This window comes from Nomascus leucogenys, chromosome 7b (genome assembly GCF_006542625.1).
Source record: "Nomascus leucogenys isolate Asia chromosome 7b, Asia_NLE_v1, whole genome shotgun sequence".
Lineage (NCBI taxonomy): Eukaryota > Metazoa > Chordata > Mammalia > Primates > Hylobatidae > Nomascus > Nomascus leucogenys.
The window spans coordinates 69,232,030-69,256,599 of record NC_044387.1 but is presented as its reverse complement, the minus strand read 5'-3'; the positions used below and the strand labels follow the sequence as shown (position 1 = coordinate 69,256,599).

At 37.3% G+C, this 24,570-nt stretch overlaps 1 pseudogene; it reads left to right on the top strand.

Annotated features, from left to right (window-relative positions):
- Window positions 1–24,570, top strand: part of LOC100607076 — a 117,709-nt pseudogene that overhangs the window by 32,359 nt on the left and 60,780 nt on the right.

Here is a 24,570-nt window from a genome sequence, read left to right as displayed (position 1 = left end):
TCAGGCCCAAATGTTTAGCTGCCTTGAACTCCCCAAATTCTTATTTTTGTCTCCTCAATTCATTGAAATTACTACATTCTGCTTGGAAGGCCATACATGCATTATGATCTGGAAAATGCCTGCAGGCAACAAATCAATTGCATTAATAGATTGTAGGTGTAGGGCTCACCTCTTTTGTGTGCCTTCTCCTGGGACCACTATAACCTTCACCACCTGTTGCCCACTGTCATAAAACTGTTTTTCCATATACTTGTTCAATTTTCTGTTTTTTGTTTTGTTTTGTTTTGTTTTACTGTGGGAGGGTAAGTTAGGCCCAGTTACTACATTATTGCTGGTAGTATAAAGTCTATCCATTGATTTATTTAGTTATGAATTTATGTTTTTGGCTTATGTACTGTACTTAGGTCACATTTTGTTATGTGGCTCTATTTTAATTTCTTCAGGTATGATTATTGTTTTTCTGTTTATGTTGTCATCTGTCTATTTCACTAGTTGTAATTCACTGGGCATGTGGTCTATTTGTCACATAACTTTTCTCAGCCTTTTGGACCCACTAAGATGATGATGATGATTTTGGATGCTTTGTGTTTTTGTTTTTGTTTTTGTTTTTGACTGCTCGCTGGGACTCATGGTTGTTGGATTTATTTAAGAGGCAGCATTCCCTAAAATGGCTAAGAGCTCAGCAGTGTCCCTTCTGGTCCTCTGATGGATGATCGACTTTGAGGAAGCCTCCCTTTTTCCTCATAGTCTCCCAAGCTTAGGGCTGGAATGACTCAATTACTTCTTTTCCTCTGGAAGCCAGGAAGACCAGTAATATTCATGAGAGCCAATGTTACCTACAACCCTCATCCATAATGCTTACAGATCAAGATACTTTCTAGAATTGTTCACTTTGTAATCCTTACATCCATGCTCCCATGTAGATCTCCAAGTGTTTCTTGAACTCATGGGGGAAACCCCCTCACTAGTAGTCTCTGCTGGTGCTTCTACGTAACTAAAGACCTTACTGAACCTGGGAGCTTACAGACCTCAGTAGAGGCCTAACTAAGAAGATATAGCTGAATAAAAATTGGACAACGAAGAAAGATGTCAATGTTTCTATTGCCATCAGGCAATATTAATTTTAACTTTTAAGATGTTTATTTTGGGCCTTCCCCCATGTGTCACTCCCTTAGTACTGTTCTCTAGGAGATAAAAGCTACATTCATAAAACAATCCATGTTGTTGGTTAATAATTTATTCTTCCAATGAAAGTTGTTTGCATTTCAATCACAACCTTTTATAAACACTAACTTAATCTAAAGGCACATATCTGTTTGTAGGACTTTTAAATATCATGACAAGCTAGGGAGGAAGACATTTTCTGTGTGAATCCCATTATAATCATCCTAGAAATGGAATTGCTGCAGCATAGGATGTGAACACACTCATTTTTCTTAGATATTACTAGGAATTTTACCAATAGCAGTGCATAAAACTGTTGTTACTCCTCGCTCTCTGCAATGCTTGAAGGTATAAGATATTTAATGTTACAGAAGTCTGATATGTGTAAAATATTAAATTATTATGACTTTAATTTTATTATTTGCCATTTGGATAACTTCTTCTGTGAATTTACTGTTCATATTACTTATTTCACACTAGATTTTTTTTTTTTTTTTTTTCTGAGAGAGCGTCTTACTCTGTCCCCAGGCTGGAGTGCAGTGGCGCAATCTTGGCTCACTGCAATCTCTGCCTCCTGGGTTCAAGTGATTCTCCTGCCTCAGCCTCCCACGTAGCTGAGACTACAGGCACCCACCACCAGGCCCAGCTAATTTTTGTATTTTTAGTTGAAATGGGGTTTCATCATGTTAGCCAAGATGGTCTCGATCTCTTGAGCGCGTGATCCGCCCACCTTGGCCTCCCAATGTGCTGGGATTACAGGCATGAGCCACAGCACCTGGCCTATTTCACACTAGATTTTATCTTTACTTACTGGTAGGTGGCCTTCGAATAGTCTGGGAATGAATCTTGTGCTGAAAGATTGTAAATATTTTCTTCCAAATCTGTGACTTGCCCTTCAGATTATAGTTTTAATGTTAGAATTGTCAAATTTATCAATATTTCTGTTAGAGGTGGTGCCTTTAGTTCTTGTGTTCTTATTTAAAAAGTCTTTTTCTGCCCTGAAATTGTCCTATCTGTTCTTGTAAAACATTTTTAGTATTGTTCTCCATATTTAAGATATTTCCATCTGGAATTTATTTTTGTATGGTGTGAGATACGGATATAACCTAGAAATATAATTATTTTTTCCTTAATGCAAGCCAAATTTTTTTTGGTTATTTATTTTATAAGCCCTGTTTATTACATCTTTTCCTCACTGATTCCCCACTGGCCAGTAAGGTCACTACTGTTTTACACCAAATTCTCCAATATGAGTCTATTTCTGGCCTCTCTCGTCTATTTGTCTATCTCTGAATCAAGCCCAGGGATCAATGTTTTGTTGTTACAGGGAACTGGAATTTTTGAGAAGCTCACTGGTTACTGTCCTCTACCACAGAAATGACCTCCGGATTGGCAGAAGGTTGTTGGAAATACCTAACCATCAGAGGCAAGGTAGATGTAATTAATATCATGGCATCAAGACCAGAGAGGTACTTAGCGTGCTCGACACACAGGGATTTCCAGTGATGGTGAATAAATCGTGATGTCTATACAGCTGAGATATAAGAACAGCTAAGTTCTAAATTGTTTGACTGGTTCAATAGAAAAAGAAATTAAGACCCAGTGAGCAGAAAGCTGATGTCAGGTACCATAATGGAAAATCACCATATTCATCCAGCTTCTAGATCTACATTTGTCAATATTGTGTGAATGGGTGATAAGATCTCTTTGAAGAATGACCCTGCAATGCAACCAGAGGAATACATAATAATTACCTTTCTTGCTTGCTCCAAAGAAACCCTAAGCTATTTTGCCAGGATAAAGGCCATTTAGGAACAAGTAATAACTAGATTTTCCAAGGCAATGAAAAATACAATCTTAGTCCTCTAATTTTAAAGAGGGCTTATAGAAGCCAAGTAATCAATGCAGTTATAGCCCAGGATAATCTGATAGTGTGTCCATAGGTCCTTGAACTCACTCTGGTTCTTTCCTCAGATTATAAATGTGTAATTGATGCAGATATATATATATATATTATATATATGCTATATATATATATATATATATATGCTATATATATATATATAGCAGGTCACATTGGCTGGAATGGGAGATATAGTAGAAAGTTCCTGAAATTTGTGTCCCCTGGCCAAGGTAAATAATCCAAAGTAAGCAAATCGGAAGAAATACCATATCTCACAAAGAATTGCAGGGATGTCTACTACCATCAAAGAACTGAAGGATGTAGTGGTGATGCATCATTTCTCTATCAATTCATCTAGGCCTTCACAAATATCGGATGAACAATGGCAGATGAGGGTACTATAAACATAACAGGGAGGTAGCTCCAATTACAGTAACTGTGTGAAATATGATCCTTTTACTGAAGTAGATCAAAGCAGATTCTGGAATTTAATAGCATTTATTTATTTAACAAAATTTTCTTATCAGTTCCCTGAGTAAGGAGAATCAGAAATAGTAATTTTTCTTAGCAAAAAAGCAATTTACCTTCACTGTCTTGCCTTACAGCTATTTGACTCTCCTCCCCTCTATTATGTAACTTAATTTGGCAGTAGATGATAGAAAACTCTGTGCACATGTATATATTTATATGTATATGTGTATGGTTTTTTGCTTTGAAATTGCGAAAGGTAACATGTATTTGATAATGATGATTTTCCACTTCATTTCCTAAGTTTCATGTTTTTATTCACCGGTAGACTAATTGTATCTCAAGCTTTGTAATAAACTGGTTAAATCTTTCATTTTTTTCTCATTCAGCAACATTAAACACATAGAGCTCAGAAGTGAATTTTCCTTTGACATGCAATAATCTTCAGACATTTTGAATGCAACAAAAACCTCTCTGTGTTTCCATCTCATAAGGTAAGGGTATTGGCTAAGGGTATCGTAAAACTCTCCAGCCATTTGAAGCTCTCCTGCACAATGAAATACATGAAATGCTGTAGGTTTAGAGATTGCTGGATGATTTCAACATACAATTGAAATTATCATAACTGTTTTATTCAAACTTTGATATTTCTGCTACTACACTTTACATTTTTTTTCAAATCTTCATGGTGAAAAATAATGAAAACCTTTTCACAACATTCTTAAACTTCTCTATGCATAATAATAATAAAAACCTGCTTGGTCCTGCAGAACTCAGACCTCCTTTAAATCTCCTAATATATCATTTTAATTTCTTGCATGGATTTTGTTAACCTGTCAGGGGTCGTAAAACAGATAACAGAGAACTTTTGAGCATTAATAATCTATTTTTACAGATGTGCTCCTCTCTACCTCATTAGTAGACCTGATGCCAAACTACTTTGTATGGACTGGCTAAAAATCTCACCTCAAAGAATCAGACACCAATACTAACACTGTCGTAGAAAAAAAATGTGCATATGGTCTCCCAAAGGTACTCATCTAGTTATTTCCCGTTTTCCCATTTACAAATACTAATTGATCTACCTAGGTGACACCTTCAGATCAGAGAAAATTTAAGTGGTAGATAACGGAAATAAATCTTTAAAGACACTGGACCAAGACATATGAACTAGATATGTGAATGTCTTGTTTAAGATGATGGCTAGGAAGGTACCAAGAGCAGATTTTACCTAATTGATAACTTTTCTTAAGACCACTAACACTTATTAATAACTATTAGCATAGTAACAAATCCCTCAGAGAAGATGGAAATATTAGACCCGGGAAATAAGAGTGATGTATTGAGATCATCAGAAACTTTTTTGTTAGTTCTGACTTCAGACTTCAATTGATCACTTATTAGCTGTGTGATCTAGGGCAAATTATTGCACCTCACTTTTACCATCTGTAAACTGCAAATAGTAACACATACCTGAGACAACTGTTGTGAGAATTAAGTAATGAAATACATCTAGCACATCATTAAGGCTCTGTGAATGTTAACTTTTTAAAAATATACGTCTATTTTAATAGAAGAAAAACCTCAAAAATTAGAAAGGCAAGATGATTTCCTACATTTCCTCCAGTTCGATGTTTCTGATGATATGTTTCCAAATGAAGGCAGAAGAATCAGGGAAACTTGCTTAGCTCTTATTTAGAAGCTCAAATGCCACCAAACTTCACATCTGCAGCATGGCATTCTCACATATTGTCAGTTTCCACTTATACAAACCAATTTGACCATGCAGCATATTCACTACACCCCTGGGACAAGAACAAGTATTCTAGTTAAGAAGATAGACTTTTCTGTGTTGGAATTACAGTCCCTAAATTCAAACTTAACTCCCAGGATATCTCCCTTTCCAACATGCCTGAGAACACAGACTAATCAAGTCCATTTATCTCCTACCTTAAGGGAGATCCTGCTAACAGCTTTGTAAATAGTGCTTTTGACAAATCTTAAAAGTCAAGATTAACAATAAAAGTAAATGCATACCCATGGGAAATGCTAATGGTAAAATGATAATGAAATTACCTCTAGCCCTCCTCCTGATGAAAAGTTTTGATCATTCTCTTTGGATTTGTTTTGCTAAAGCATATTCTGTTTTTCTTGTATTGTTTTTGTGTTTTTGTTTTGATAAAGCATATTCTGTTTTTCTTGTATTGTTTCTAGGTTTTTGTATTTGAAGCTAGGGAATGAAAAAAGTAAAGACAGCATAGCAGTTATGTAGTTTACAAGATTACTTGCTGTTTCACTGGATGCCATCTTAATAATACTAGGATGTATATTTAAAGAAGTAAAATTATATCTACTTGCAGATAACATGATTCTCTATGTTAAAAAAAAACCACAAAAATTCCACAAAAAAAGCTATTAAAACTAATAAATAAATTCAGTAAAGTTGCAGGAGGCAAAATCAGCATACAAACACCAGTAGCTTTTTTTTTTTTTTTTTTTTTTTTTTTTGAGATGGAGCCTGGCTCTGTCACCCAGGCTGGAGTGCAGTGGCACGATCTCGGGTCACTGCAACGTCCACTTCCTAGGTTCAAACGATTCTCCTGCCTCAGCTTCCTGAGTAGCTGGGTTCACAGGCACCCGCTACCACGCCCGGATAATTTTTTGTATTTTTAGTAGAGACAGGGTTTTGTCATGTTAGCCAGGCTGGTCTCAAACTCCTGGCCTCAAGTGATCTGCCCACCTTGGCCTCCCAGAGTGCTGGGATTACAGGCTTGAGCCACCGCACCGAGTCTGGTAGCATTTTATAATGCATAAATAACAGCCTAACTGAAAAAAAAAATCAAGAAAACCAGACTATGATAGCATCAAAAAATTAGAATACTTAGTAATAAATTAAACCAAGGAGGTAAAAGACCTGCACACTGAAAACAATAAAACATTGGCAAAATAAATTACAGAGGACACAAATTAATGGAAAGATATTCCATGCTAACGGATCAGAAGAATTAATATTGTTAAAACGTCCATACTACTCAAGGCAATATACAAATTTAATGCAATCCCTATAAAAACCCAATGATATTCTTTACAGAAATAGAAAAAAAAATCCTAAAATTTATATGGAACCACAAAAGACCCTGGATAGCCAAAACAATTCTGTGAAACAAAAGTTGGCAGTATTATACTTTCTGATTTAAAACTCTTTTACAAGGGGATAGTAATCAAAACAGTATGGTACTGGTGTAAAAATAGACACAAAGGCACGAGAGAATACAGAGCATAGAAATAAATCCAACCACATATAGTCAACTAATTTTTAACACGGGCACCAAGAGGACACACTGGGGAAAGGACAGTCACTTTAATAAATGATGCTGGGAATACTGGATTTCTACTGCAAAAGAATGAAATTTGACTTACAGTTTATGCCTCAAAATCAGTAAAATACCTAAATGTAAGAGCAGAAATGATAAAACTCTTAGAAAAAAACACAGGGGGAAAGTTCCTGAACAATGGCTTTGGCAATAATTTTTTTGAATATCACATCAAAAGCTCAGACCCCCAAAACAAAAATAAATAAATCGGATTACATCAAACTAAAAAGCTTCTGCATACAATCAACAAAATGAAACAACATCCTACAGATCAAAAAAATACTTACAAACCATGTTATCAAATAAGGGGTTAGTACTCAAAATTTATAAAGAACTCAGACAGCTTAATACTAGAAAAACAAAAATCCTATTAAAAAACGGGCAAAGGACCTGAACAGATCTTTCTCCAGACGAAACATAAAAACGGCCAACAGATATATGAAAAAGTGTTCTACATCATTAGCCACCAGGGAAGTGCAAATCAAAACCATCATGAGAACTACCGCACATCATTAGGATGGCTACTATAAAAAATGAAAATTAAAAAAGATAAATGCTGATTGAGGGTATGAAGAAAGGGAAACTCTTGTGTGCTGTTGGTGGAAATGTAGATGGATACAGCCATCATGGGAAAGATTATGGAGGTTTCTAAAGAAATTAAAATTACAACTACCACTCCCATACTCATTGCAACATTATTCTAGCCAAGATGTGGAAACAACCTATGTGTTCATCAAGCGACACATGAATAAGGAATATTATTCATTCCTAAAAAACAATGTGGTCGTGCCATTCACCACAACATGGATGAGCCTGGGGGAAATTACTAAATGAAATAAGCCAGACGCAGAAAGAAAAATATTGCATGATCTCATATGTGGAATCTTAAAAAAAAAATTTAAATAAACAGAAACAAAGAACAAAACAATGGTTACTAGGGACAGGGAAGATGTGGGGTGGAAATGGGGAGATACATGTTAGAGGATTCAAACTAGCAGATGTGTAGAATGAACAAGTCTAAAGATCTAATGTACAACATGACTATAGGTCATAAAATTGTACTGTATACAGGATTCATGATAAATGAGTAGATTTTAGCTGCTTTTGCCACCCACAAAAAATATGAGTAATTATGTGAAATTTTGGACATGTTAATTTCTTTCATTTTAGTAATCTTTTTACTATATAATGTATCATATAACATCATGGTGTATACCTTAAATAGACACAATAAAATTTATTTTTAATAATTAAAAAAGCATTGCTTTTAGTGCCTTATTAATCTGGTTTGAATTCTAATCTCACCACTGCTAGCTTTTTGACTTTCCGCAAATGCTTAACTTGTCTGACTCTCAGTGTCTTCATGTGCATAAAGGTAAAATTACCTGAAACTAATTTAGAAAGAATAAATGAAACCGGAATAGTAGGCTGCAAAATATCAGTTCTTGTTTCCCATTGTTGTGTTTCCTCTTCGTCTGTATTTACCTCATCATGAGAAACTAACAATGTTTAATAAAGAATAGCCTCTCATCCCCCTTCATATATATATTCATATATTTTGACACAGAGTCTAGCTCTGTCATCCAGGCTGGAGGGGAGTGGTACGATCTCGCCTCACTGCAACCTCCGCCTCCCGGGTTCAAGCGATTCTCCTGCCTCAGCCTCCTAAGTAGCTGGGGCTACAGGTGTGTGCCACCACGCCTGGCTAATTTTTTTTATTTTTAGTAGAGACGGGGTTTCACCATGTTAGCCAAGATGGTCTCGATCTCCTGAAATTGTGTTCCACCCACCTCAGCCTCCCAAAGTGCTGGGATATAAATATAAAAAATATATTTTTTTATAATTTTCTCCTTATAATACATCTTCATCTTGGACACAACCAAAAAAGCAATACTAATGAAAAACAAATAAAGGCTAAGGAATTCTTACAGATTAAAGGAGACTGAAGGGATATGACAACAAAATGAAACATGATTCTTGATTACACTCTGAAATATAACAGCCCTTAGTGAAATATTTGGTAAAATAAAATCATTACCAAAAATATTTGGTAAATAAAATCTTTAACTGTGATAATGGCATTTTATTAAGGTTAATTTCTTGATTGTGATCATTGTAATGTGGTTATAGAAAACAATATCCCTATTTTCGGTAAACACATATTAAATTATTTAGAACTAAAGGAGTATCATGCTTGCAACTTACTCTCAAATGATTCAGAAATATGTTTGTGTGCATATAGCTACATGTGTATGCATGTGTATGAGTGTATACTTAAACACATATACCTATATACATATATACATAGATGTAGTCTATCCTTATTATTCATGGGTTCCATATTTCCAAATTCAATACCTCACTAAAATTGATTTGTAATCACAAAATCAATACATGTGACACTTTTGGAGTCATTTGTGGACACACACAGAGTGGTGAAAATATGAGTTGCCAAATAAGCACAAATCTATCTGAGGTCGAACAAGCCATCCCCTGCCTTCTTGTTTCACCTCTCACATTGCAAACAAATGTCCTTTTCACGGTCTATTTAGAGTAACATTTTTCACATGCTTACGCTTTGTATTGGTGATTTTGCTGTTTAAAATGTCCCCCAACATAGTGCTGAAGTGCTGTCTAGTGTTCCTAAGAGGAGGAAGGCTGTGCCTTATGGAGAGAATATATGTGTTAGAAAGCCTCTGTTCAGGCATAAGTTATGGTACTGTCGTCCATGAGTTCACTGTTAATCAACAATATATTTTAAATAAGGTGTCTTTAAACAGAAATACACATGAAACAAAGTTTCGTATTTGTGGAATCCAGTTGTGGAAAATGTTGTGACCAGAGACTCATGGGAACCTAACCTTGTATTTCCCTTAGGAACAATGACTCAGTATTTGCTAATTCAGTGTTTGCAGTGGCTTTAAAGAACAAAACTAAGACAAATAACAAGAATATAGAAAGAGAGAGAGGGGGAGAGTGAGAGGAATGATAAAGCAAACGTGGTAATATTAATTTGGAAAATCTGGAAGAGAACTATACAAGAATTTTTTCTACTATTTTTGTAGGTTTTCTGTAGGTCTAAATTTTACAATGAAGTTTAAAGATTAAAAGCAAAACAAAATGCTGCACCCTTGGTTCAGAAACTTCTTTCAGAATAATCAGGAGCAATCTAGAGGCAGATGAGGGGAGATGCACCAAGATGTGGGAGTCTGAGAGGCAGGCGTCTGTTTACTCTGGGTGACCCTGAGCAGAGTAAGTAGGAGAGTATGAATAATGGTCAAGAAAAGAAGTAAGATGTACAAGAGGCATGAAGAGTCCTGAATGTAGAAGAATCATGGGGTCAGAAGCTACTCTGATTTGTGGGAAATTGGGAAACAAGGTAAAAAAAGATAGATTTGACCAAGCATTCAGATTTAAAACCTTAATGTGAGGCGATTGGAAGTTCTGCTCAATAGACACTGTTTACATGGCACTGGATCAACCCGATAACTTTAAAAGAAATGGGCAGGACCAGACACTTCCTTCCTCTGCATTAATATTCATCTTTTCTCAACATTGTAATTCTTCCAGAGCCATTTGTCAAAACTTCTTTTGATTATAAAAAATGAGGTAAAAAAGAGTGATGAATAACAACAAAAACCTTCTGTTGCATCTGGGGAGAAATGTTTATTTGTGTGCTGAAATTGATATATGTGTTACTTTGGTTGTATGGATTTGAGAGTATCTTTTTGTTTGTTTAGGAAATAAGTACATTTAACAATATATCCTGGACACATTGTTAAGTGAATTTGCTATTAGAGTGTGTCTAACTCTGTTGTGTGTTGCTATAGGCCACAGACTGTGTAATTTGTAAAGAAAAGAAATTTATTTCTTCAAGTTCTGGAGGCTGGAATGTCCAAGGTGGAGGAACCCACATTTGGTGAGGAACTTCTTGCTGCATCATCCCACGGTGGAAGGTGGAAGGGCAAGAGAGAGAGAGACAGAGACAGAGAGACAGAGAGCAAGAGGTGGTTGAACTCACTTTTATAACAAGTTCACTCCTGTGATAAATAACCCACACCCATAATAATGACGTTAATCCATTTTGATTACTTCTTAAAGGTACCACTCTCAACACTGTTGCATTGTGGATTAAGTTCCCAGCACATGAACTTTGGGGGTACATGCAAACCACAACATCCCACCCCTGGCTCCCAAAATTCATGTACTTATCACAATGCAAAATACATGTATTCCAACCCAACTGTCCCCAAAGTCAACTTGTTCCAGCATCAACTCAGAAGTTCAAAGTCCAGAGTCTCACCTAAATCAGATATGGGTGAGACTCAATGCACAATTCATCCTGAGGCAAATTCTCCTGTTGTGATCCTGTGAAATTAACAAGTTATTTGCTTCCAAAATACAGGATAGGCATAGGACAAACATTTCCATTTCAAAAGAAGAAAGGGGTAACTGGTCCCAAATAAGTCTAAATCCCAAAGGGAAAACAACATTAAATTTTAAAGTTTCAGAATAATCTTTGATTTTACGTTCCACATTCTGGGCACACTGGTGTGGGGGCATGGTTTTGCTGGACTCAGTCCACTCAGCAGCTCTCATGGATTGGTGTCTTGTGCCTGCCACTCTCCCAGGCTGATGCTACAAGCTGGTAACTACACTTCTGGGGTCTTGGGAATAGCTCCACTCCCACTGCTCCACTAGGCATTGTCTTAGTGGAGGCTCCCTGTGGTGGCTCCAACTCCACATTTCCACTCAGCATTGCCCTAGAAAGGGCTCTCTGTGGTAGCTTCATCTCTAAAACAAACCTCTTCCTGGGCCCCTAGGCCGTCTGCAAGACCATGTGAAATCTAGATGGAGGAAGCCCCACAACTCTTGTATTCCATGCACCTGCAAAATTAGGAACACATGGTTGCTGCCAAAATTTATGGCCTGTACCTTCCAGATCAGTGGGTCAACATGCACCCGTGCCTCCTTGACCCATTGCTGGGGTAGCCAAGGAGCACTGTACCAGAATATAGAGAGCAGAAACCCAAGGTTTGTGGGCAGCAAGCCCATGGAGGGCATTTCAGGCCCATCCCTCAAAACCATTCTGCCCCCCTAGAGCTCAGGCATGTGACTGGGGTCAGGCCTCAAATATCTCCAAAATGCCTTCAGGGTCATTCACCCAAAGTCTTGATGGTCCCTTCTGTCTGGACTAATTTTAGGATTGCTTGGATACACCTGTGGTTTGCTTTCCTGAACACGCTTTTTTGTTCTTCACATGGCCAGCCCGAAAATTTTCAAAATCTTTCCATTCTTTGTCTCTTTTAATTGTAAATTCCATCTTTAAGTCTTTTCTTTCCTCTTGCATCATACCGTATGCAGCTAAAAGAAGCCACGTAACTCCTTCAATATTTTACTTAGAAATTTCTTCAGCCAGACATTCTAGTTCATTGCTCCTGAATTCCTCTTTCCATAAAGCCCTAGGACATGGACACAATTCACCAACATTCTTTGCCACTTCATAACAAGGATCGCTTTTACTCCAGTTTCCAATAAGATATCCCTCTTTGCCATCTGAGATTTCATTAGAATGGTCTTTATTTTTCGTATTTTTAACAACAATCTGATTATAACCACTTATGCAATCTTTACAAAGTTTCAGATTTTCCCTACAGCTCTCCCCTTCTGAGCCCTCATCAGAATCACTCTTAACACTCCATTTATGGCCATCTGGGCTTTTTCTAGCCTGCTCCCCCAAATTCTTCTAGCCTCTACCTATTGCCCAGCTCCAAATCTGCTTCTACATTTTCAGTTATTTGTTATAGCAACAGCCTTCCTTCTCAGTACCAATTATCTGTCTTCGTCCATTTCATGTTGCTACAACGGAATTCCACAGATTGAGTAATTTATTTTTAAAAAGAAATTTACTTCTGACAGTTCTGAAGGCTGGGAAGTCCACGGTTGGGGGCCTCAAATCTGGTGATAGCCTTCTTGCTGCATCATCCCATGACAGAAGGAGGAAGGGCAAGAAAGCAAGAGGGCACCAAACTTGTTTTTTATGATAATCCCACCATCCCCACTCTCATGATAATTATCTAACTCCCATGATAATGACATTAGACCATTCATGAGGGAAGAGCGCTCATGATTGAATCACCCTTTTTTTTTTTTTTTTTTTTTGAGGCAGAGTTTCACTCTTGTTGCCCTGGCTGGAATACAATGTGCAATCTCAGCTCACTGCAACCTCTGCCTCCTGGGTTCAAGCAATTCTTCTGCCTCAGCCTCCCGGGTAGCTGGGACTACAGGCATGCACCACTATGCCTGGCTAATTTTGTATTTTTAGGAGAGATGGGGTTTCTCTATGTTGGTCAGGCTGGTCTCAAACTCCCTACCTCAGGTGATCTGCCCACCTCGGCTTCCCAAAGTGTGGGATTACAGGTGTGAGCCACTGCGCCTGGCTGAATCACCTGTTAAAGGTCTCACCTCTCAACATTGTCGCACTGGGAATTAAGTTACCAACACATGAATGTTGGGGGAGACATTCAAGCCATAATAGAATGTGACATACATACAAAAGGGGCATAATTCATAAGTGTACAGCTTAATAAATTTTTACAAAGTTATCAAAAAAAAAGAATATCATCAGTACAATGGTTGTCTTCATACTTCCTCCCAGTCACTATTTCCCTCAAAGGTTCCATTATCCCACTTCCATAGGTTAGTTTTGCCTATGTTTGAGCATTACATAAACAATATTATGCAGTATGCACTCTTCTTACCTGGTTTCTTTTATTTAATATTCTCTCTATGAGTGTCATTTAGTTTTTCCATGTAATAATAGTTTGTTCATTCTTATTGCTGTATAATATTATCTTGTTTGAATATACTAAAATTTCTTTATTCTGTTTACTATTGAACGATATTTGATTGTTTTCAGTTTGGTGTTATTATCAATAGTACTGTTATAAACACCCTTATATTGCATTTGGTACACATCTGCAAATGGTTTTTACACCTAGTTGTGATATTGTTGGGTTATTGAGTATATGTATGTTCAGTGCTCAGTTTCAATCTGTCAAACAGTAGTTATGGTTGTTAAAACAATTTATACATTCAGTAGTGATGTATTAAAAATTATCCTGGATTACTTTTATCGTTGTTTGCCATTTTTACTTGACTATATTTGGAGAATATATTCTGCAAAACCTTTACTTCTTGAAAGGTAAAATTGTAATTGTGACCAAGAACATGAACAACTTTTAAAAATATTCCCTGAACTAAGAGAAAAAAATGTTTAGTCCATGCTTGTTTATATACACACACAATCATCAAATTGAGACCTGAATAACTTTGGAGCAGTAGCATATTCCAAGATACAAAGACAATAGCATATAAATGCCAATCTCTCCAAATTAATATATAAACTTAATGTACTTCCAAATAAATTACAATAAGGTGTTTTTGTAATGTAAAAATTATACTATGTTTATGCACAAAGACAATTTTTAAAAATCAACTATCAAGAAAAATTGAAACTAAAGTAGTAAAGAGATACTTGTCCTACTACATATGATGCATTACCATCAAGTTACTATAAACTTTAATAGAATGTGTTGGTAGAGGAATAGCCAAATAGGAAAAGATGGAGTCTAGAAACCAATTCAAGTATATAGAAATTTTACATACAATAAATATGGCTTTACAATATGTTTGATAAAATGAACTGTGTTTAATAACTATCCTGAAATAAATAACATTATTTTTTAGCTATCCATCCAGCATAATTGGCTGTCTATTCAGAAAAAAAGACTTATACCCTATTTGATATCACACAAAAAATAAATCACACATTAATTTAAAAACTAAATATTCAAAAATTAAGTTTATCAGTAGAATACTTAAAAGAATATTTGTGTAACTTTGGGAATGGTGGATGATTTAAGAAGAATATTTTGGAATTCAGAAGCCATAATGATCAAAAGATTTGACTACATAAAAATTAAAATTTCATTTAAAAATTTAAAGATAGACTGAGAGGAAAGATTTGCAATATATTTAACAAAGGTTAAAATCAAAGAAAATGACTGAATTGTGTTTTAAACCTAAATGTTACTCAGCTATTAAAAAGAATGAGTTAGATCTACCTGCATTGACATAAAAAATGACCATTTTTTTGGTCATTGATCAAAATCTTTTTTTAATCTATATTCTGGGAAGATAATGACAGCAGTACAGCTTTTGGATTTTCCTGAAACCTCACGTAAAAACAGTCAAAGTAACTAGAGAGAAAATTCAAAATATTTACAACAAAAATTGAAAACAGGGTACCACCATGAACCCTAAAATACAAACAGAGACAAAGTACCAATAACCACAAGATCTAAATGTTATTGAAATCTGTATGAGAGAAAACAGAGGGAAGCAAGCATGTACCTGACTGACCTAAGAATAGGATAGCACAAAATAGTCATCTTAAACTTTGGCAGACCAATTTGAAAACAGCAGCTGCATCTAGGAAGGGTTTTGCACCCTCCAATAGTTTTTAAGGGCAAAGAGACACGGTAAGGCTAAAGAGTTTGGAGCAGTCTAGTCCCTCTGAACTCTTGAAACTCCCTTGTAGGACAGGGTCACACACCAAGAAGAAACTTCTGGGAGCAAAATGAAAATTGAGAAGGATTGGTATACAAGAAACAAAGAAAAGAGAAAAGCCAAATAAAATTGGGCAAAGTGAATAAAGCCAGCAAATCATAGAAAGCAGTATGCCATATATTTAACACTACACAAAAACAAAAAGAAAAAGAAAATTTGTGAAGATAGAAAGCTATCTAAACCAATATCATTCTGAAAATTTAGAAGAACAGAAATCATATTAAAATGAGCAACATAAAGGTATTGAGATCAAATTCCATATAAAATTACTGCAGGAAAAAGAATAAGAACCAGGATGACATCTGTATACAATAAAACACACCAGAAAGATACATTCAAAAGACAGATAACAGTTGTAAAGTACTATTTCCAAACAAGCTAAAAGGCATTAAGAAAATGTACAAAATATGAAAAAACAGTGTAAATTAAAATTACAAAAATTCAAAACTGAGGTAATGGAACTCAAGAATTAGAAATAAGGGAGAAAATCATTTTAGAAATCAAGACTTAGCTAGAAGAAACACAGGAGTGAATAAGCACAGCAAATACTGTCTTAGGGACTTTACAAGAAAATGGTGGATAGGAGGCAGGACTAACTTGCAGCTCCTACTCAGCAGGACAGAGCAGTGTGCTCCAAGAACTACTGCATGAAGATACCAGGAAAGCCAAGATAATCCACAGACCCTCTGAAGGAGATGAATTGCCACTGCAGGCTCCATGGGACGGCTGAGGAACACCAAAGAAAAAGAGTATAATTTCCTGAAAGCTCTATGGCCCCACCCACGGCCTGATCCTCCCTACACTACCACAGCTGATGCACTTTTGAAAGCACCACATCCTGGCTGGAGGCCAACCAACACAGAACCAGCGCACTTAACAATAATACAACCAAGTACCCTCAAAGTCCACTTTGCTCCCCTACTACCTCTGCTGGAGCAGGTGCTGGTGTCCATGGCTGAAAGACCTGAAGATGAATCACATCACAGGACTCTTTGCAGACATTCCCTAGTACCAACCTGGAGCTCCACTGGATGGCTAGATCAAAAAGAGAAATAACAATCGCTGCAGTTTGGCTCTTAGGAAGCCCCATCCCTAGGGGAAAGGGGAGAGGACCACATCAAGGGAGCACTCTGTGAGACAAAGGGATCTGAAAAGTAGTCCGTGAGTCCCAGATTGTCCCTCTGACATAGTCTACCCAAATGAGAAGGTACCAGAAAAATATGACAAAACAAGGCTCTGTAACAGCCCCAAAAGATCACACTAGCTCACCAGCAATGGATCCAAACCAAGATGAAATCTCTGAATTGCCAGAAAAAGAATTCAGGAGGTCAACTATTAAGCCAATCAAGGAGGCACTAGAGGAAGGTGAAATCCAACTTAAAGAAATAAAAACAAACTGATACAGGTTATTAATGAAAAAATCTCCAATCAAATAGATAGCATAAATAAAAAACAATCACAACTTCTGGAAATGAAAGACACAATTAGAGAATTGCAAAATACACTGAAAAGTTTCAACAACAGAATCAAACAAATAGAAGAAAGAACTTCAGAGCTCAAAGACAAGGCTTTCAAATTAACCCAATCAGACAAAGACAAAGAGAAAGGAATTTTTTAAAATGAACAAAGCCTCCAAGAAGCTGGGGATTATGTCAAACGACCAAACCTAAGAATAATTGGTGTTCCTGAGGAAGAAGAGCAATCTAAAAGTTTGGAAAACATATTTGAGGGAATAATCAAGGAAAACTTTCCCAGCCTTGCTAGAGATCTAGACATTGAAATACCAGAAGCTCAAAGAACACCTGGGAAATTAATCACAAAAATATAATCACCTAGGCATTAGTCATCATGCTATCTAAAGTCAAAACAAAACAAATACTCTTAAGAGCTATGAGGCAAAAAGCATTACATAACCTATAAAGGAAAAACTATCAGATTAACAGTAGATTTATTAGCAGAAACCCTACAAGCTAGAAGGGATTGGGGTCCTAGCTTTAGCCTGCTCAAACAAAACAATTATCAGCCAAGAAATTTGTTTCAAGCAATACTAAGCTTCATAACTGAAGGAAAGATAAAGTTTTTTCAGACAAAGGCTGAGAGAATTCACCATTAACAAGGCAGAACTACAAGAACTGCCAAAAGGAGCTCTAAATCTTTAAACAAATCCCTGAAACACATCAAATTAAAATCTCCTTAAAGCATAAATCTCACAGGACCTATGAGACAACACAATGAAATAAAACTAAGGTATTCAGGCAACAAATAGCACAATGAATAGAATAGTACCTCACATCTTAATACTAACATTGAATATAAATGGCCTAAATCCTCCATATAAAAGATACAGAATAGCAGAATGGATAAGAATTCACATGTAACAAACCTGCACATTGTGCACATGTACCCTAAAACCTAAAGCATAATAATAAAAAAAAAAAAAAAGAATTCACAGGTCCATTCCAAGATGGCCAACTAGGAATAGCTCTGGTCTACAGCTCCCAGCATGATTGATACAGAAGACAGGTGATTTCTGCATTTCCAACTGAGGAACCCAGTTCATCTCACTGGGACTGGTTGGACAGTGGATGCAGACCATGGAGGGTGAGCCAAAGCAGAGGGGGGCATCGCCTCACCCGGGAAGCACAAGGGGTCAGGGGATTTCCCTGTCCTAGCCAAGGGAAGCCGTGACAGACTGTACTAGGAAAATTGGGGCACTGCTACCCAAATGCTGCACTTTTCCATGCAGATGACATGATTGTATATTTAGAAAACCCTATCTTCTCAGCCCAAAATCTCTTTAAGCTGATAAGCAACTTCAGCAAAGTCTCAGGATACAAAATCAATGTGCAAAACTCACAAGCATTCCTATAAACCAATAACAGACAAATAGAGAGCCAAATCATGAGTAAACTCCCATTCACAATTGCTACAAAGGGAATAAAATACCTAGGAATCCAACTTACAAGGGATGTGAAGGACCTCTTCAAGGAGAACTACAAACCACTGCTCAACAAAATAAAAGAGGACACAAACAAATAGAAGAACATTCCATGCTCATGGATAGGAAGAATCAATATCATGAAAATGGCCATACTGCCCAAGGCATTTTATAGATTCAATGCCATCCCCATCAAGCTACCAATGACTTTCTTCACGGAACTGGAAAAATCTACTTTAAAGTTCACATGGAACCAAAAAAGAGCCCGCATTGCCAAGACAATCTTAAGCAAAAAGAACAAAGCTGGAGGCATCACGCTACCTGACTTCAAACTATACTACAAGCCTACAGTAATCAAAACAGCATGGTACTGTTACCAAAACTGATATATAGATCAATGGAACCGAACACAGGCCTCAGAAATAACACCACACATCTACAACCATCTGATCTTTGACAAACCTGAAAAAAAGAAAAGACATGGGGAAAGGATTCCCTATTTAATAAATGCTGCTGGGAAAACTGGCTAGCCATATGTAGAAAGCTGAAACTGGATCCCTTCCTTACACCTTATACAAAAATTTATTCAAGATGGATTAAAGACTTAAATATTAGACCTAAAACCATAAAAACCCTAGAAGAAAACCTAGGCAATACCATTCAGGACATAGGCATAGGCAAGGACTTCATGACTAAAACACCAAAAGCACTGGCAACAAAAGCCAAAATAGACAAATGGGATCTAATGAAACTAAAGAGCTTCTGCACAGCAGAAGAAACTACCATGAGAGTGAACAGGCAACCTACACAATGGGAGAAAATTTTCGCAACCTACTTATCTGACAAAGGGCTAATATTCAGAATATACAAAGAACTTAAACAAATTTACAAGAGAAAATCAAACAATCCCATCAAAAAGTGGGCAAAGGATATGAACAGACACTTCTCAAAAGAAGATATTTATGCAGCCAACAGACACATGAAAAAATGCTCATCATCACTGGCCATCAGAGAAATGCCAATCAAAACCACAATGAGATACCATCTCACGCCAGTTAGAATGGTGATCATTAAAAAGTCAGGAAACAACAGATGCTGGAGAGGATGTGGAGAAATAGGAACACTTTTACACTGTTGGTGGGACTGTAAACTAGTTCAACCATTGTGGAAGACAGTGTGGTGATTCCTCAAAGATCTGGAACTAGAAATACCATTTGACCCAGCCATCCCATTACTGGATATAGACCCTAAGGATTATAAACCATGCTACTATAAAGACACATGCACACATATGTTTATTGCGGCACTATTCACAATAGCAAAGACTTGAAAGCAACCCAAATGTCCATCAGTGACAGACTAGATTAAGAAAATGTGGCACATATACACCATGGAATACTATGCAGCCATAAAAAAGGATGAGTTCATGTCCTTTGTAGGGACATGGATGAAGCTGGAAACCATCATTCTGAGCAAACTATCGCAAGGACAGAAAACTAAACACTGCATGTTCTCACACATAGGTAGGAATTGAACAATGAAAACACTTGGACACAGGGTGAGAGACATCATGCACCGGGGCCTGTCATGGCATGGGGGGATGGAGGAGGTTTAGCATTAGGAGAAATACCTAATGTAAGTGATGAGTTATTGGGTGCAGCAAACCAACATGACACATGTATACATATGTAACAAAACTGCACGGTGTGCACATGTACCCTAGAACTGAAAGTATAATAATAACATTAAAAAAATTCACCAACCATGTATCTGCTGTCTTCAAGAGACTCATCTGAGACATAAGGACTCATATAAGCTAAGCTAAAGAGGTAGAAAAAGATATTCCATGCAAATGGACATCAAAAGTGAATAGGAGTAGCTATTCTTATATCAGACAAAACAAACTTTAAAGCAACAACAGTTTGACAAGACAAAGAGGGACATTATATAATGATAAATGGACTAGTCCAAAAGGAAATTATCACAATCCTAAATTTATGTGCACCTAACACTGGAGCTCTCAAATTTATAAAACAATTATTACTAGACCTAAGAAATGAGATAGACAGCAACACAATAATAGTGGGGGACTTCAGTACTCCACTGACAGCCCTAGGCAGGTTAACAAGAGAGAAAGTCAACAAAGAAACAATGGACTTAAACTATACCCTGGAACATCTTAACATATATGTACAGAACATTCTACCCAGCAACTGTAGATGTAAATTCTATTCATCAGTGCATGGAACTTTCTTCAAGATAGACCATGTGATAGACCTCAAAACAAGTCTCAACAAATTTAAGAAAATCAAAATTGTAGCAAGTACTCTCTCAGACCACAGTGTAATAAAATTGGAAAGCAACTCAAAAAGGAACCCTCAAAACCATGCAAATACATGACAAATAAGCTGCTCCTGAATGATTATTGGGTCAAAAATGTAATCAGTATGGAAATTTAAACACTCTTTGAGCTGAATGATAATTGTGACACAACCTATCAAAACCTCTGAGATACAGCAAAGTCAGTGCTAAGAGGAAAGCTCATAGCATTAAATGCCTACATCAAAAAGTCTGAAAGAGCATAAATAGACAATCTACGGTCACACATCAAGGAGCTAGAGAAGTAAGAACAAACCAAACGCAAACCCAGCAGAAGAAAAGAAATAACCAATATAAGAGCAGAACTAAATGAAATTGAACAAACAAACAAAAAAATACAAAATATAAATGAAACCAAAATCTGGTTCTTTGAAAAGGTAAATAAAATTGATAGACCATTACTGAGATTAACCAAGAAAAGAAGAGAGAAGATTCAAATAAGCTCAATTAGAAATGAAACAAGATATTACAACCAATACCATAGAAATACAAAAGATCATTCAAGACTACTACAAACACCTTAACATGCATAAACTAGAAAACCTAGAGGAGATGGATAAATTCCTGGAAGTATACAACCCTAGTAGATTAAACCAGGAAGAAATAGAAACTCTGAACAGACCAATAACAAGCAGCAAGGTTGAAATAGTAATTAAAAAGTTACCAAGAAAATAAAACTCCGCGACCAGATGGATTCACAACTGAATTTGATCAGACATTCAAAGAAAAATTGGTACCAATCCTATTGACACTATTCCAAAAGATAGAGAAAAAGGGAATGCTCGCTAAATCATTCTATGAAGCCAGTATCAACCTAGTACCAAAACCAGGAAAGGACGTAACAAAAAAAGAAAACTACAGACCAATATCCCTGATGAATATAGATGCAAAAATCCTCAACAAAATATGAGCTAACTGAATCCATTACCATATCAAAAAGATAATCCGCCATGATCAAGTGGATTTCACACCAAGGATACAGGGATGGTTTAACACCCACAAGTCAATAAATGTAATACACCACATAAACAAAATTAAAAACAAAAATCACATAATTTCAATAGATGCAGAAAAAGCATTTGACAAAATCCAACTTCCCTTTATGATTAAAACTGTCAGCAAATTCAGCACAGAAGGGACATACCTTAAGGTAATTAAAGCCATCTATGACAAAACCACAGCCAACATTATACTGAACAGGGAAAAATTGAAAGCATTCCCCCAGAGCACTGGAACAAGACAAGGATGCACACTTTCACCATTTCTATTCAACATAGTACTGGAAGTCCTAGCCAGAGCAGTCAGACAAGAGAAAGAAATCAAGGGCATCCAAATTGGTAAAGAGGAAGTCAAACAGTCAGTTTGCTGATGACATGATCATATACCTAGAAAACCCTAAAAACTTAACAAAAAAGCTCCTAGAACTGGTAAATGAATTCAGCAAAGTATCAGGATACAAAATTAATGTACACAAATTAGTAGCCCTGCTATACACCATAAGTGACCAGGTTGAGAATCAAATCAAGAACTCAACCCCTTTTAAAATAGCTGCAAAAAATAAAATAAAATAATTAGGAATATACTGAACCAAGGAAGTGAAAGATCTATACAAGGAAAACTGCAAAACAATGCTGAAAGAAATCATAGACAACATAAACAAATGGAAACATGTCCCATGCTCCTGGATGGTTTATTAGTCCATTTTCACACTGCTGATAAAGACATAACGAAGACTGGGAAGAAAAATAGGTTTAATGGACTCACAGTGATGCACGGCTGGGGAGGCCTCACAATCATGGCAGAAGGTGAAAGGCATTTCTTACATGGCAGGAGACACAGAAAATGAAAAACCAAGCAAAAGGGGTTTCCCCTTATATAACGATCAACTTCGGTGAGACTTATTCACTACCACAGGGGGGAAACCAACACCATGATTCAATTATCTCTCACTGTGTCCCTCCCACAACACGAGGGAATTATGGGAGCTATAATTCAAGATGACATTTGGGTGGGGACACAGCCAAACCATATCATTCTGCCCCTGGCCCCTCCCAAATCTCACATCCTCACATTTCAAAACTAATCATGTCTTCCCAACAGTCCCCCAAAGTCTTAACTCATTTCAGCATTAACTCAAAAGTCCACAGTCCAAAGTCTCATCTGAGACAAGGCAAGTCCCTTCTGCCTATAAGCCTGTAAAATCAAAAGCAAGTTAGTTACTTCCTAGATACAATGGGGGTACAGGCATTGGGTAAATACAGCCATTTCAAATAGGAGAAATTGGCCAAAACAAATGGGCTTCAGTCCCATGAAACCTTGAAATCCAGCAGGGCAGTCAAATTTTAAAGGTTCAAAATGATCTCCTTTGACTCCATGTCTCAAATCCAGGTCCTATGGTCCCAAGCATTCCCAGGGTCTTGGGCAGCTCCACCCCCATGGCTTTACAGGCTACAGCCTTGCTCCTGGCTGCTTTCATGGGCTGGAATTGAGTGTCTGTGGCTTTTCCAGGCATACAGTGAAAGATGTTGGTGGATCTACCATTCTAGGGTATAGAGGACGGTGGCCCTCTTCTCAGAGCTCCACTAGGAAGTGCCCCAGTGGGGACTCTGTGTGGGGGTGCCCACCCCACATTTCCCTTCTGCACTGCCCTAGCAGAGGTTCTCCATGAAGGCCCTGCCCCTGCAGCAAACTTCTGCCTGGAAATCAAAGCATTTCCATACATCCTCTGAAATCTAGGCAGAGGTTCCGAAGCCTCAGTTCTTGACTTCTGTGCACCTGCAGGCTCAATACCATGTGGAAGTTGCCAATGCTTGGGGCTTGAACCATTTGAAGCCCATGGCCTAAGCTGTACCTTGGCCCCTTTTAGTCATGGCTAGAGTGGCTAGGATGCAGAGCACCAAGTCCCTAGACTGCACACAGTACAGCCTCTCCTGGCTCCATGGCTTTTTTTTTTCAGCTCTAGTTTGTGATTCATTCTAGGTTAGGAGGGGCCAGAAGGGACATTGGGCCAGGCCCATGAAACCATTTTTTCCTCCTAGGCCTCCAGGTCTGTGATGGGGTAGGGGGCTGCCGCAAAGGTTTCTGACATGCCCTGGAAACATTTTTCCCCTTGTCTTGGTGATTCATGTTTGGCTCCTTGTTACTTATGCAAATGTCTGCAGCCAGCTTGAATTTTTCCTCAGAAAATGGGATTTTCTTTTCTATTGCATTGTTAAGCTGCAAATTTTCTGAACTTTTATGCTCTGTTTCTCTTTTAAAATGGAAGGGCTTTAATAGCACCCAAGTCACATTTTGAATGCTTTGCTGCTTAGAAATTTCTTCTGCCAGATACCCTAAATCATCTCTCTCAAGTTCAAAGTTCCACAAATCTCTAGGGCAGGGGTAAAATGCTGCCAGTCTCTTTGCTAAAACATCACAAGAGTCACCTTTGCTCCAATTATCAACAAGTCTCTCATCTCCATCTAAGACCATCTCAGCCTGGATTTCATTGTCCATATCATTATCAGCATTTTGGTCAAAGCCATTCAACAAGTCTCTAGGGAGTTCCATACCTTCCCACATTTTCCTGTCTTCTTCTGAGCCCTCCAAACTGTTTCAACCTCTGCCTGTTACCCAGTTCCAAAGCAGCTTCCACATTTTCGGGTATCTTTTCTGCAGTGCCCCACTCTACTGGTACCAATTTCCTGTATTATTCCATTTTCACACTACTGATA